Source organism: Balaenoptera ricei, chromosome 17, assembly GCF_028023285.1.
Source record: "Balaenoptera ricei isolate mBalRic1 chromosome 17, mBalRic1.hap2, whole genome shotgun sequence".
Taxonomy (NCBI): Eukaryota; Metazoa; Chordata; class Mammalia; order Artiodactyla; family Balaenopteridae; genus Balaenoptera; species Balaenoptera ricei.
Genome location: NC_082655.1, coordinates 13,896,859 through 13,910,379, shown reverse-complemented (window position 1 = coordinate 13,910,379; position 13,521 = coordinate 13,896,859). Strand labels below are relative to the sequence as shown.

Below are 13,521 nucleotides of genomic sequence, written 5' to 3'. Positions count from 1 at the left end.
GAATTTGCTTCAAAGCTCATTCATGTTGCTGACTGAATTAAATTCCTTGAGTTGTAGGACTGAGGTCCCCGTTTTCTGGTTGGCTGTTGGCAAGGTACCACTCTTAGCATCTCGAGGCTACTTTTAGGTCCTTGCCCTGTGGCCCCCTCTATCTCAGCAACCTCCCTTATACCAAATCTATTCCTCCTTCTACTATCAGCTAAAGACAATTCTGCTTTAAAGTGATTAGATTAGGTCCACCAGAACAATCATTCTTTTGATTTACCCAAAGTCAACTGATTAGTAACCTTAACTACACCACAAAAACCTTCTACCATAAAATGTAACATAATCATGAGTGTGATATCTCATCATATTTACATTCTTGGGAATTAGGACTGAACATCTGGGGAAGAAGGCATTTTAGAATTCTGCCTACCACAGATCATAAACCTACTGGAGAATAGCTTTGAATACATACACTATGTTTCTCCTTATTAGGACTTGAGGGTCACATTCATATATTCACAGTGCCCAGCACAATTCTTTGCACACAATTCTTTGCATATTAAGGTGCTTAATATGGGTTGTTAAATAGAAACAAGAGGCTTTTGGGGGGACATCTGCTTTGAAATCTCAGCTTTCATAAAGAAAATAAGGATAGAAAGTGGTTTTTTTTTATTTTGTTAATAATTGTATAGCCACCTCACCCCTCTGTCACCTAGCAAAATACCCAACATATAGTGAGTCCATGATAAATAATGTTAAATGAATAAGTGAGTAAACGAATGAATGAATGAATAAATAAATGCATGGAAGAATTTTTCACTTAGGCTTAACTAATAATCTCCTCTGACATCTACACAACAAGTTAAGGTTGTTTTTTGTTTGTTTGTTTTTCGTTTTAGTTTTTTTGGAAAAGAAAATATTGGGGAAAGCTCAGTAATAAGACTTTGGTTTTGATTTTTTTAAGTTTCCTCAGGGATTTGTTCTACTGTGATCTAGTTACACTGAACAATGCTATTCCCCCTCAGCAGAGAGGGGCCAGTACTTCCAGGCTAGAGGAAGATTTGCATAGATCAAACAGCAGTTCTGCCTAAAGCATCAGAGGGCACCTGAAAAACAGCCAAGTCCAAGAACCTTCTCTTTAAAAGAATTTAAGAGCCTCACCAGTCTGCTAAGGAATTTAACTGCACAGGGCATCATATCAGGTTAGATTCTAGCTCTGCTAAAAAGTAAATGGCTCCTACCAAAAAAAGCACACATGCAAAAAAATCTTCTATCACCCATCCACAAAAATGACAAAGCCTCCACACTGTTTTGAAGTGTATTTCTTGAAATCCAGATTGACAGATATTAGATTGAAGGGAGGCAGCTTAATATCAAAGATGAGAGCTGGCAATGCAGCAGGAAAACACAATCCACCTTGCCACAGAGAAATCAATGTTCTGCTCTTAGCCATTACTGCATTAGTGACTGGTTATTATTTAAAAATAAAAACCTGAAAATGTATTGGTTACACCTTTATCAGACTATCTCCCTAGAGGATTCTGTTATGATTCTTCTGTTTTCTAAGTTGCACAAAACAATTTCCCATTAACCATATCCTAGCACATTCTGCTTACTAAACCAAAGCCATTTACATAATGGGTAATTTAAGACACACGCACAAATTAGCTAAATATATATATAAGCAAATACCTTGCTAAAGTTTGGACACAGTTGGAAAATGTGAAGGTTGAGGTGGAAGATGGGAGCAAGGTGTATATGTGTTATAAGTTAAAGAACAAAATATATTAATATTATCTAATAGTCATAATAGCATTTGTTACATGGCACTATATTTGTATTAACTCATTTAATCCTCACAGAAACTCTATAATGTAGGTGTATTATTGTCATCTCCCACTTATGGATGGAATTACGAAGCAGAGAGGTCAAACAGAGATGGGCATTGAACTCAGAAAGACTTAATTATTAGACTCTGCTACTGCTGATACACTCAGTGGTGGGTTTTCTAAACTCTACATCTATTTCATATCATGTGACTAGGTCCTGCCTCCTGCTGCTGGGTAGCTCTGGGTACCCTGCCCCATTTCTCTAAGCCTTGGTTTCCACATCTGTAAAATGGGGATAAAAATAGAGCCACGCTCCCAGGGATGATTACAGTGAGGATTATTCATTTCTTTATTCAAAAGATATTCAGTGAGCACCTACTATGTGCCAGGCACTGTCCTGAACAGTAAACAGAGCAGACAAACCCCTGCCCCCTCAGGAAGCATACTTTCTAGAGTGGGGAACAGACAATAAACAAAAACGTAGCAAAACCATACAGATTCTATGGCCACTAAAGCAGTGAAGAATGGACCTCTTCACCGGGCTGATCAGGTATAAGCCTGACCCTTGGGGTGAAAAAGCCACTGGGGTACGTGGACACACCACAGAGATACTGCTCCCACATGCATTACCTACTTGCTCAAGACAGACTTAGAAAAGTTACATTTTAGTACCAGGAAATCACAACTAGTGAGTGACAGAGGCTGTATTTTAATGCAGGTTTATCTGTGGAATCCCCAGAGTCAGTGGTCTTTCTAATGTAGATGCTCAATAAAGGATCATTTTCTAAGCTGCCTGCAACTGCAGAATCCCCATCTTTTCTTTAGGTTTTACATTGTGGTTGGCTTTAGCACATGATTCAAAGAAAAAGTTGGCAAAGAAAGCAGCTTAATTTTCAGGTACCAACTGCATAAAAGGCTCTGTCTCAAGACCTCACTTCAGGGCAGAGAATTTCTCTAACAGCTGGTCAAGGCCATCCATCGAAATGGAGACCAAGAGGTGCCATCCCAGGAGAAAGGGGCTGATGAGATTTTTTTCAGCAAGATGTCAGTTTGTATCATCAGAATCTAGGCTGATGATATCACTTAATAGCTGGGTGATCTTAGACAAGTTACTTAACCTTTTTATTCCTGATTCCTCAATTCCAAAATGGGACTAATGGTAGTATCTATTTCACAGAGTGGTTACAAGTTTTTGGACATCTCCACTTGAAAGCTTGAAGAGACTCCTCAAATTAAAAACTCCTCATCCAAATTAAACATGATGATTCTGATCTCCTCCTCAAACTACTCCTACCCTAGCCTTCTCCATTTCAGTAAATGACAATCCCATTCTTCTAGGGGCTCAGTTTAAAAATGCATTCACAAAATTCTGTTACCTCAACCTTGAAAAACATGTCCAGAATCCAACCACCTCTCACCTGTAACTGCTGGAACCCTTGTTTAAGCCACTACAATCTCATGAACTGTTGCCATGACTACTTAATGGTCTCTTTGTTTCTGTCCTTGGTCAATTCTCAATGCAGTGGTCAGCAGGATCCTTTAGAAACATAAATCAGCTCATGACACTCCTTAGCTCAAAATGCTGCCCAAGTTTTTTTCAATAGTAAATACTACAGTACTACACCATCCATGGTTGGTTGAAACCACCAATAGGGAGGGTCCACTGTAAAGTTACACACAGATTTTCTACTATCTGGAGGGTCAGTGCACCTAACCCCTGCGTTGTTCAAGGGTCAACTGTACATAGGGGCTTCCATTTTTCCTTTTGCCTTGGGTTCCAGTATCGTTCAGTGCAGCATTGTCAATACTATCTTTAAAATTTAGAAAAAAATAAAAACTAAAAAAAACCAAAACTTTGATATTTTGTTCATCATAATAGTTTGAATAATTTTGATTTAAAAAAGATTGTATTAAAATATTATTTATCTAGTTTAAAAAAAAAAAACCTTGCCATGGCTCCCCTTCTCACTCAGAGTAAACTCAGATCCTTACACTCGTCTAGTCTACAAACCCTACACAATGTCCCTCCCCCATCTCTCTAATCTTGCATCCCCTCCTATGTTCTCCTCAGGTCACAGTGGTCTCCTTGCTGTTCCTTGCCATGCTTTTTTTTTTTTTTTTCCTGCCTGGGTTCTTTCCTCTTTCAGTTCCCTCTGCCTGGAAGTAACTCTTCCCCAGGTATCCACATACATGCTCCCTCACCTGCAAGACTTTCCTCCCAAGTCATCTCTTAGGCAAGGTCTTCCCTAAATACTATTTAAATGTCCAACACCCTGCAGCCAATCTCACACACACACACACACACACACACACACACACACCCTATCCTTTCCCCCCAGTTTTTTTTTCCTTTGTAATAGAAAACCTTCACTACCTTCTAAGAAAATTGATAAATATTTACTTTTTAAATGGTTTGTTTCTTTTCACTGCAACACATAAAGTGAAGAAGGCAGCCATTTTGTCTATCTTGTTCACTCTTGTATCTCTGTCAACCGGAACAGGGTTTCTCAACCTCAGCACTACTAACATTTTGGGCAGGATACTTCTTTGTTGTGAGCGCTGTCCCACATTGTAGGATGTTTAGCAGCATCCCTGGCCTTTACCCATCAGATGCCAATAGCACTTCCTCAGTTATTACAAGCACAATGTCTCCAAATATTGCCAAATATCCCCTGGAAGGCAAAATCTCTCCTACTTGAGTATCACTGACCTAAAGCAATGCCTAATACAAAGCGAATGCTCAGTAATTATTTATTGAAAGAATAAATGAATGTTAAATGAGTTAATGTCTTAAGCACATAAAACAGTATTTGGCATATAGTAAGTATTCAAGAAATGTTAATTATGATCAATATGTTATTTTTATTATTGTTGCTATGTTTTTGTCTACATCTAGAATAAATCATGGAGACAATCAAACTGTATCATGGAATTTGATACAGATTTCATTTTTAAAATATATTTGGATTATTTTTAAAATTGCAGTACAAAACTTCACACAGAGAAGTATTAACACATTGGATACCACCAGTTCATTAGCTTGTGTTGCCACATTAACTTGCTTCTGTGCAGGCCTCAGAATACATCATCTTCTGCCATCTCTATGCATATATTTTAACTTCTTATAAATGTGTTGCTGTTTCGGAAGGCTGTAGTTTGGCACTGGTGTTTATTTTTATTCTTGTCTATTCCTGTTGGCACATGTAAAACTGTTCAAGCAAGTACTCTGTGGTTCAGTTGTATCAAACATACATTGATTTAATCTCCCCAAATTCAACTGTATGAGCTTGGCCAAAAAATAAAGAGAGAAAGCATAATTTTCATTCAAAATGGGCCCCTAATGCAAGCCAATTACTTCATCTGGTGCTCGACTAAAGCAATAGCAATCTGTTCTACCCTGGAGGAACAATTGGCTGTTCCTCCAGGAAAGCCATCTTTCCAGTGGAAAGATGGGACACTATACACAAAACCAATATACCATTTTTTATGGGAGATTTAGAATATTTTTCATGGGCTATTTGACCATGTATGTTTATAGTCCTTTCTTATCTTCAGTCTTAAAATCCAAAAAAGTCTTTGAAAGACAGCATTTTGGAGTAACTCATTTGGCATCAAATTCTGTGAGGTTATTTATGGTCATTGTTTTTCCAGTGTGTTTGATTATGAGATGCTGCCCCAGATTCCCACCAAAGGTGTTAATTAAGTGAGAACACATGCACCTTACTACCTTCATAAAATATGAAAATTCTGAGTTTCAGGACACATCTGACCACACAGTTTAAGAAGAGGGATTGTGGACCATTAATTGGTTTTCAGCTCATTTGTTATTTTTCTACCTTGATGCTTGAGTAAGATATTACCTAATCGTATAGCAATACCACTGTTCTGCACCCCATCAATAAATGCTGCCTGCCTGTATCCCTCCTGCAAAAAGAGTAACCATGAATGGAAAGCATATAAAGCATGTAGATAGTTTGTGTGCTTAACATAAGTTTAGGGTACTTATTGTCTCATTTTTATATTTATAATATCGAATTAAAATAGTTGTGATATAATCCACAGCAACCACTAATCACAAAGACTGACTATACTAAACACAAAGTCTTATTTATTAAGATAATTATAATCATCATCATTGCCATGACTGGTGGTTCATTTTTGAAACCAAATTTCTTACTAGTGTTCTTTCACACTTCAGCAATCACTTGTTTGAAGAGCATGCTGGGATTATAAAGCAAACACTTAAAATTGTCTCATCTGCTTGCTCTTGTGTTATCTTATGTGCTCAATGCAGTTTTTATCAACAAAATTGATAAACCTCTAATCAGACTGATCGAATAAAAAAGAGAGGACACAAACAACCAATAGCAGAAGTGAAAGAGGGAACATCATTACAGCTCCAAAAGACATGAAAAGGATAGTATGGGAACATTTTAAACAACTTTATTCCAATAAATGTGATGATAAATAAACCAATGCCTTGAAAGACACAAACTTGCAGAGCTAACTAAAGAGAAGTAGATAACTTGAATAGCCTATTATCTAGTAAAGAAGTTGAATTCCAAGTTGCATCCTTACCAGTAGGCCCAGATGGTTTCACTTTTGAACTCTATTTAAACATTTAAGAAAGAATGCAAAGGAGTAAAGAGATATTTCAGGGGTGGGAAGAAATCATCTGTATCTCAAGTGTGGTGCAAGTACATAATGCATACATTTTTCAAAACCCTTCAAACTGTACACCTAAAATAAGGGGTGAATTTTACTATATGTAAATTATACCTCAATAAACCTCAATAAAGAAAAACAAATGAAGAAAGGAAATCGTGTAACTATTGGGGAGACAAGAATGCAGGCTGAGTCAGATGACAAGTCTGAAGAGCATTCTCAGACAATGTATCTAGACAGAGTGGTGGGTATCACATTAGTTTGGGTAGAGGTCCTACCAACAAGCACAAGCTTTATCTGAAGCCACCACAAGGTCCTGCCTTCAACTCTGCACTCAATAGGCTCTAGAAGAACACAAAATCATTCTGACTGCTGGTAGCTTTCCCTCTGATGGTGAAATATTTCTCTTCCTCCTCCATGACTCATGTGAGAAGTGCATGTATCTGTGCAGTGAGTGGTTCTCACAGAATGAAGCTAGAATCTACATGTCACTAATGTCACCAAATAACCCCTTTCCTTGGGAAATAACCTGCAATTCCCAAATGTGAAAGGGACTTTGTTAGTTTAACAACAGAAGCATGAAAGGAATTAAAATAAATTCCTTAGCTGAAAGTGAAAAATACACAATCTTAAAGAATTTTGTTTGTCTCCCTTTCATTTCTAGGTCCCAAGATTTTTATTAAAGCTTGGAAGTGTCATTTGGAGATCTAACTGCTATTTTTATTTTGTCCCACTTTGTGATTATAATGGGCTGAACTATGCGTCCCTGCCCCCTCAACCTGCCTCCAAATTCATATGTTGAAGTCCTAAACCCCAGTAACTCAGAATGTGATTATATTTGGAGTTAGGGTCTTTAAACAGAAAATCAAGGTTAAATGAGGTCACTAGGGTAGGTCCTAACCAATCTGTCTGGTGTCCTTATAAGGAGAGGAGATTAGGACACAGACACACAAAGGGAAGACTATGTGAAAACATAGAAAAGAATTATGTGTAAGCCAAGGAGAAAAGCATTCAGAAAAAAATCAACCCTGCAGACACATGAACTTTGATCTAGAATCAAGAGAAAATAAATTTCTGTTGTTTAAGCCACTTTGTCTGTGGTACTTTATTATGGCAGCCCTAGAAGACTCCTATAAAGTGGACCTTCCATATTCATGGGTTCCCCACGGGCAGGTTCAACCAACTGCAGATAGAAAATATTAGAAAAAAAAAATTCCAGAAAGTTCCAAAAGCAAAACTTGAATTTGCTGCATACTAGCAATATATATATATAAATATAGCATTTATATTGTATTAGGTATTAGAAGTAATATAGAGATGATTTCAAGTACATGGGAGGATATCCTTAGGTTATATGCAAATACTACATCATTTTATACAAGGGACTTGTGCAGCCTCAGATTTCGGTACCTGAGGGGGCATGGTGGGTCCTGGAACCAATACCCCTTATATATACCAAGGGACGGCTCTAGTGACTTTCCCTGTAGTATGTGCATAATAAATACAGGTAAAATTCTGAATTATGAAGCTATAATCTCTACCTTGCTGGATCTTTTACAGAAAAGGCAGGAAATTCCAAATGAGCTTGTCCCAAACTGAGCTCAACTAAGCTGGACAACAATTTCAGTCTTCAAGTTCATTTTAGCAGTGCTAAAATTCAATTGTAGTGTGAGCCTTTGCCGCGTGATTTCCTGATGGCTTGTGCTCCTTGTTGGTGCCCATATCTGAAAATGAACAAAACAGGCATTTGGCTAATTATATATTTTTCAACCTGAACAAATTTTATTCCTGAAGTTTAGCCCAGCTTTTGCTTGTTTATTTGCTACTCCAAATAAGACAGTGAGCTATGTGGGCTGACAGAGCAATTTTTGCATCCAAAAAATTACAACAATAATTTAAGAATCCCAAAAAGAAAGAGGAAGAGGAGGACACGTGAGGATATTTATTTTCCACTAACACAGTGTGTTCTCTCTACCAGCGCCACTGCCAGAAGTAAGAGACAGGCAGCAATACCTTTCCTTCAAGAAGCATGCAGCCTTGGAGTCCATATGTTCTCTGAAATGCATATTTTCCAACATAGTGGTTCTCAGCACGGACTTTAAAACCAGAATGGCCTGGGTTTGAATTTTGGCGTCATCACTTACTGCTGTTTCATTTGTCAAGTTTTTAGTCTCTGTTTCCTCATTTGTAAGATGGTAGTTTTATTATTGTTTGGAAGGCATCTCTTAATTATCATCATTCATGTTCAATACAAACCGTTACCATTTGTATAAAAGTTTGGGATATTGCAAAGCACTTTTACATACGTTATTGTTTTTATCCTTAAAATGCCTCTGTGAAGTCAAGGAAAGGTATCATTACTCCTGTTTTATGTGTAAGGAAATTGAGTCTGAAAACATTAGATGACTTGCCCATGGCCACCCAGGAAGACAGTCTTAGACTCAATCCCAGGTCTTCAAATTCACAATGCTATGCTCTTTCCCATCAGTACACTGCCTTCTCCCTTACTAAAGGTGATCTGGAAGGCCTCTGGTTGCTGTAGGCAAAGATTTATTTCAAACATCCATCTTCCTAAAACAACCCATAAACCAGGCAGACTCCAAACACGCCAGACAAATGCAAGTCTACTAAATGCCTTTTCTCGAGGACGACCGATATCAACAATGATGATCTTCACAAGAAATTCTTGCACATCCCCTGGGGCTTCCTGCCAGGAATCAGGTCATTTTAAGAACTCATTTAATACATCTATGCTTTGAAAGGCAACTGCTATTGGCATGCTCAGGAGCGCACTATCACAAGGCAGCCCACTCCTTGAGCTTTGGCTGCTGAAGGCAAGGGCAATTAACTGGCCTCCCAGCTCTTCATCACAGAATTCTCCCAGCGTGGAATCTCAGTGATCTTAGGGTCAAAGGCCATTTGCCTGGGGTGTGCTCTCTGATGCAGAAATGTCTGGGCCTGGGCCTTGGATTGTAAAGCAGTATTGCTCAGATTTTCTTGAATGTAATCCTCGGTATAAATATATATATATATGGGGGGACCTTCAAGATGGCGGAGGAGTAAGCCATGGAGATCACCTTCCTCCCCACAAATACATCAGAAACACATCTACATGTGGAACAACTGCTACAGAACACCTACTGAACGCTGGCAGAGAACCTCAGACTTCCCCAAAGGCAAGAAACTCCCCACGTACCTGGGTGGGGCAAAAGAAAAAAGAAAAAACAGAGACAAAAGAGTAGGGACGGGACCTGCACCTCTGGGAGGGAGCTGTGAAGGAGGAAAAATTTCCACACACTAGGAAGCCCCTTCACTGGCAGAGACGGGGGTGGGCAGGGAGGAAACTTCACAGCCACGGAGGAGAGCACAGCAATAGGGGTACAGAGGGCAAAGTGGAGAGATTCCCACACAGAGGATCGGTGCCGACCAGCACTCACCAGCCCGAGAGGCTTGTCTGCTCACCCGCCGGGGCGGGCGGGGACTGGGAGCTGAGGCTCGAGCTTCGGAGATCAGATCCCAGGGAGAGGACTGGGATTGGCTGCGTGAACACAGCCTGAAGGGGGCTAGTGCACCACAGCCAGCTGGGAGGGAGTCCGGGAAAAAGTCTGGACCTGCCTAAGAGGCAAGAGACCATTGTTTTGGGGAGTGTGAGGAGTGGGGATTCAGAGCACTGCCTAAACAAGCTCCAGAGATGGGCGCGAACTGTGGCTATCAGCCCGGACCCCAGAGACAGGCATGAAATGCTAAGGCTGCTGTTGCAGCCACCAAGAAGTCTGTGTGCAAGCACAGGTCACTATCCACACCTGCCCTCCCGGGAGCCCGTGCAGCCCGCCATTGCCAGCATCCCGTGATCCAGGGACAACTTCCCCGGGAGAACCGGCCTCTACCGCCACAGGCTCACCCCGCATTCCGTACCCCTCCCTCCTCCCGGCCTGAGTGAGCCAGAGCCCCTGAATCAGCTGCTCCTTTAACCCCATCCTGTATGGGCAGGGAACAGATGCCCTCAGGCGACCTACACGCAGAGGCAGGGCCAAATCAAAAGCTGAACGCCAGGAGGTGAGCGAACAAAGAAGAGAAAGGAAAATCTCTCCCAGCAGCCTCAGGAGCAGTGGATTAAATCTCCACAATCAACTTGATGTACTCTGCATCACTGGAATACCTGAATAGACAACAAATCATCCTAAAATTGAGGCGGTGGACTTTGGGAGCAACTGTAGACTTCGGGTTTGCTTTCTGCACCTAATTTGTTTCTGGTTTTATGTTTATCTTAGTTTAGTATTATCATTGGTAGATTTGTTTATTAATTTGGTTGCTCTTTTCGTTTTTTTTTTCTTTTTATATATAAATATATATTTCTTTCTTTTCTTTTTCTTTTTGTGCGTGTGTATCTGTATGCTTCTTTGTGTGATTTTCTCTGTACAGCTTTGCTTTTACCATTTGTCCTAGGGTTCTGTGTGTCCGTTTTTTGGGGGTTCTTTTTGGTTTCTTTTTATTATAGTTTTTAGCACTTGCTGTCATTGGTGGATTTGTTTTTTGGTTTGGTTGCTCTCTTCTTTCTTTCTTTTTTTAAATTATTTTTTAAATTTTTAATTTTTATTTCTAATAATTTCTTAATTTTTTATTTTTTATTTTAATAACTTTATTTTATTTTGCTTTATTTTTCTTTCTTTCTTTCTTTATTTTCTCCATTTTCTTCTGAGCTGTGTGGTTGACAGGGACCTGGTGCTCCGGCTGGGTTTCAGGCCTGTGCCTCTGACGTGGTAGAGCCGAGTTCAGGACACTGGTGCACCAGAGACCTCCCAGCTCCATGTAATATCAAATGGTGAAAGCTCTCCAAGAGATCTCCATCTCAACACCAAGACCCAGCTCCACTCAATGACCAGCAAGCTACAGTACTGGACACCCTATGCCAAACAACTAGCAAGACAGGAACACAACCCCACCCATTAGCAGAGAGGCTGCCTAAAATCATAATAAGGTCACAGACACCCCAAAACACACCACCAGACGCAGTCCTGCCCACTAGAAAGACAAGATCCAGCCTCATCCACCAGAACACAGGCACCAGTCCCATCCACCAGGAAGCCTACACAACCCACTGAACCAACCTTAGCCACTGGGGGCAGACACCAAAAACAACGGGAACTACGAACCTGCACCCTGCGAAAAGGAGACCCCAAACACAGTAAGTGAAGCAAAATGAGAAGAAAGAGAAACACACAGCAGGTGAAGGAGCAAGGTAAAAACCCACCAGACCAAACAAATGAAGAGGAAATAGGCACTCTACCTGAAAAAGAATTCAGAGTAATGATAGTAAAGATGATCCAAAATCTTGGAAATAGAATGGAGAAAATACAAGAAAGGTTTAACAAGGACCTAGAAGAAATAAAGAGCAAACAATGATGAACAACACAATAAATGAAATTAAAAATTCTCTAGAAGGAATCGATAGCAGAATAACTGAGGCAGAAGAACGGATAAGTGACCTGGAAGATAAAATAGTGGAAATAACTACTGCAGAGCAGAATAAAGGAAAAAGAATGAAAAGAATTGAGGACAGTCTCAGAGACCTCTGGGACAACATTAAATGCACCAATATTCGAATTATAGGGGTCCCAGAAGAAGAAGAGAAAAAGAAAGGGACTGAGAAAATATATGAACAGATTATAGTTGAAAACTTCCCTAATATGGGAAAGGAAATAGTCAATCAAGTCCAGGAAGCGCAGAGAGTCCCATACTGGATAAATCCAAGGAGAAACACGCCGAGACACACATTAATCAAACTATCAAAAAATAAATACAAAGAAAAAATATTAAAAGCAGCAAGAGAAAAACAACAAATAACACACAAGGGAACCCCCTTCAGGTTAACACCTGATCTTTCAGCAGAAACTCTGCAAGCCAGAAGGGAGTGGCAGGACATATTTAAAGTGATGAAAGGGAAAAACCTACAACCAAGATTACCCTCTCCAGCAAGGATCTCATTCAGATTCGATGGGGAAATCAAAAACTTTACAGACAAGCAAAAGCTAAGAGAATTCAGCACCACCAATCCAGCTTTACAACAAATGCTAAAGGAAATTCTCTAGGCAGGAAACACAAGAGAAGAAAAAGACCTACAATAACAAACCCAAAACAATTAAGAAAATGGTAATAGGAACATACATATCGATAATTACCTTAAATGTAAATGCATTAAATGCTCCAACCAAAAGACATAGACTGCCTGAATGGATACAAAAACAAGACCCGTATATATGCTGCCTAGAAGAGACCCACTTCAGACCTAGGGACACATACAGACTGAAAGTGAGGGGATGGAAAAAGATATTCCATGCAAATGGAAATCAAAAGGAAGCTGGAGTAGCAATTCTCATATCAGACAAAATAGACTTTAAAATAAAGACTATTACAAGAGACAAAGAAGGACACTACATAATGATCAAGGGATCAATCCAAGAAGAGATATAACAATTGTAAATATTTAGGCACCCAACATAGGAGCACGTCAATACATAAGGCAAATGCTAACAGCCATAAAAGGGGAAATTGACAGTAACACAATCATAGTAGGGGACTTTAACACCCCACTTTCACCAATGGACAGATCATCCAAAATGGAAATAAATACGGAAACACAAGCTTTAAATAATACATTAAACAAGATGGACTTAATTGATACTTATAGGACATTCCATTCAAAAACAACATAATACACTTTCTTCTCAAGTGCTCATGGAACATTCTCCAGGATAGATCATATCTTGGGTCACAAATCAAGCCTTGGTAAATTTAAGAAAATTGAAATCCTATCAAGTATCTTTTCCGACCATAGTGCTATGAGACTAGACATCAATTACAGGAAAAAATCTGTAAAAAATACCAACACATGGAGGCTAAACAATACACCACTAAATAACCATGAGATCACTGAAGAAATCAAAGAGGAAATCAAAAAATACCTAGAAACAAATGACAATGAAAACACGATGACCTAAAACCTATGGGATGCAGCAAGAGCAGTTCTAAGAGGGAAGTT

General features: G+C 39.5%; 1 protein-coding gene across 16 annotated transcripts in view; it reads right to left on the bottom strand.

Annotated features, from left to right (window-relative positions):
• Positions 1 to 13,521, bottom strand: part of LRATD2 (LRAT domain containing 2) — a 714,718-nt gene that overhangs the window by 603,531 nt on the left and 97,666 nt on the right. For 15 of the 16 annotated variants that reach the window (XR_009498431.1, XR_009498437.1, XR_009498433.1 and 12 more), the window contains one exon: positions 8,024 to 8,206. The exons of the other annotated variant lie outside the window; for it this stretch is intronic. The gene's annotated coding sequence lies outside the window, so the exon portion shown is untranslated. The remainder of the gene's footprint in view (positions 1 to 8,023; positions 8,207 to 13,521) is intronic. 16 annotated transcript variants of the gene reach the window in all.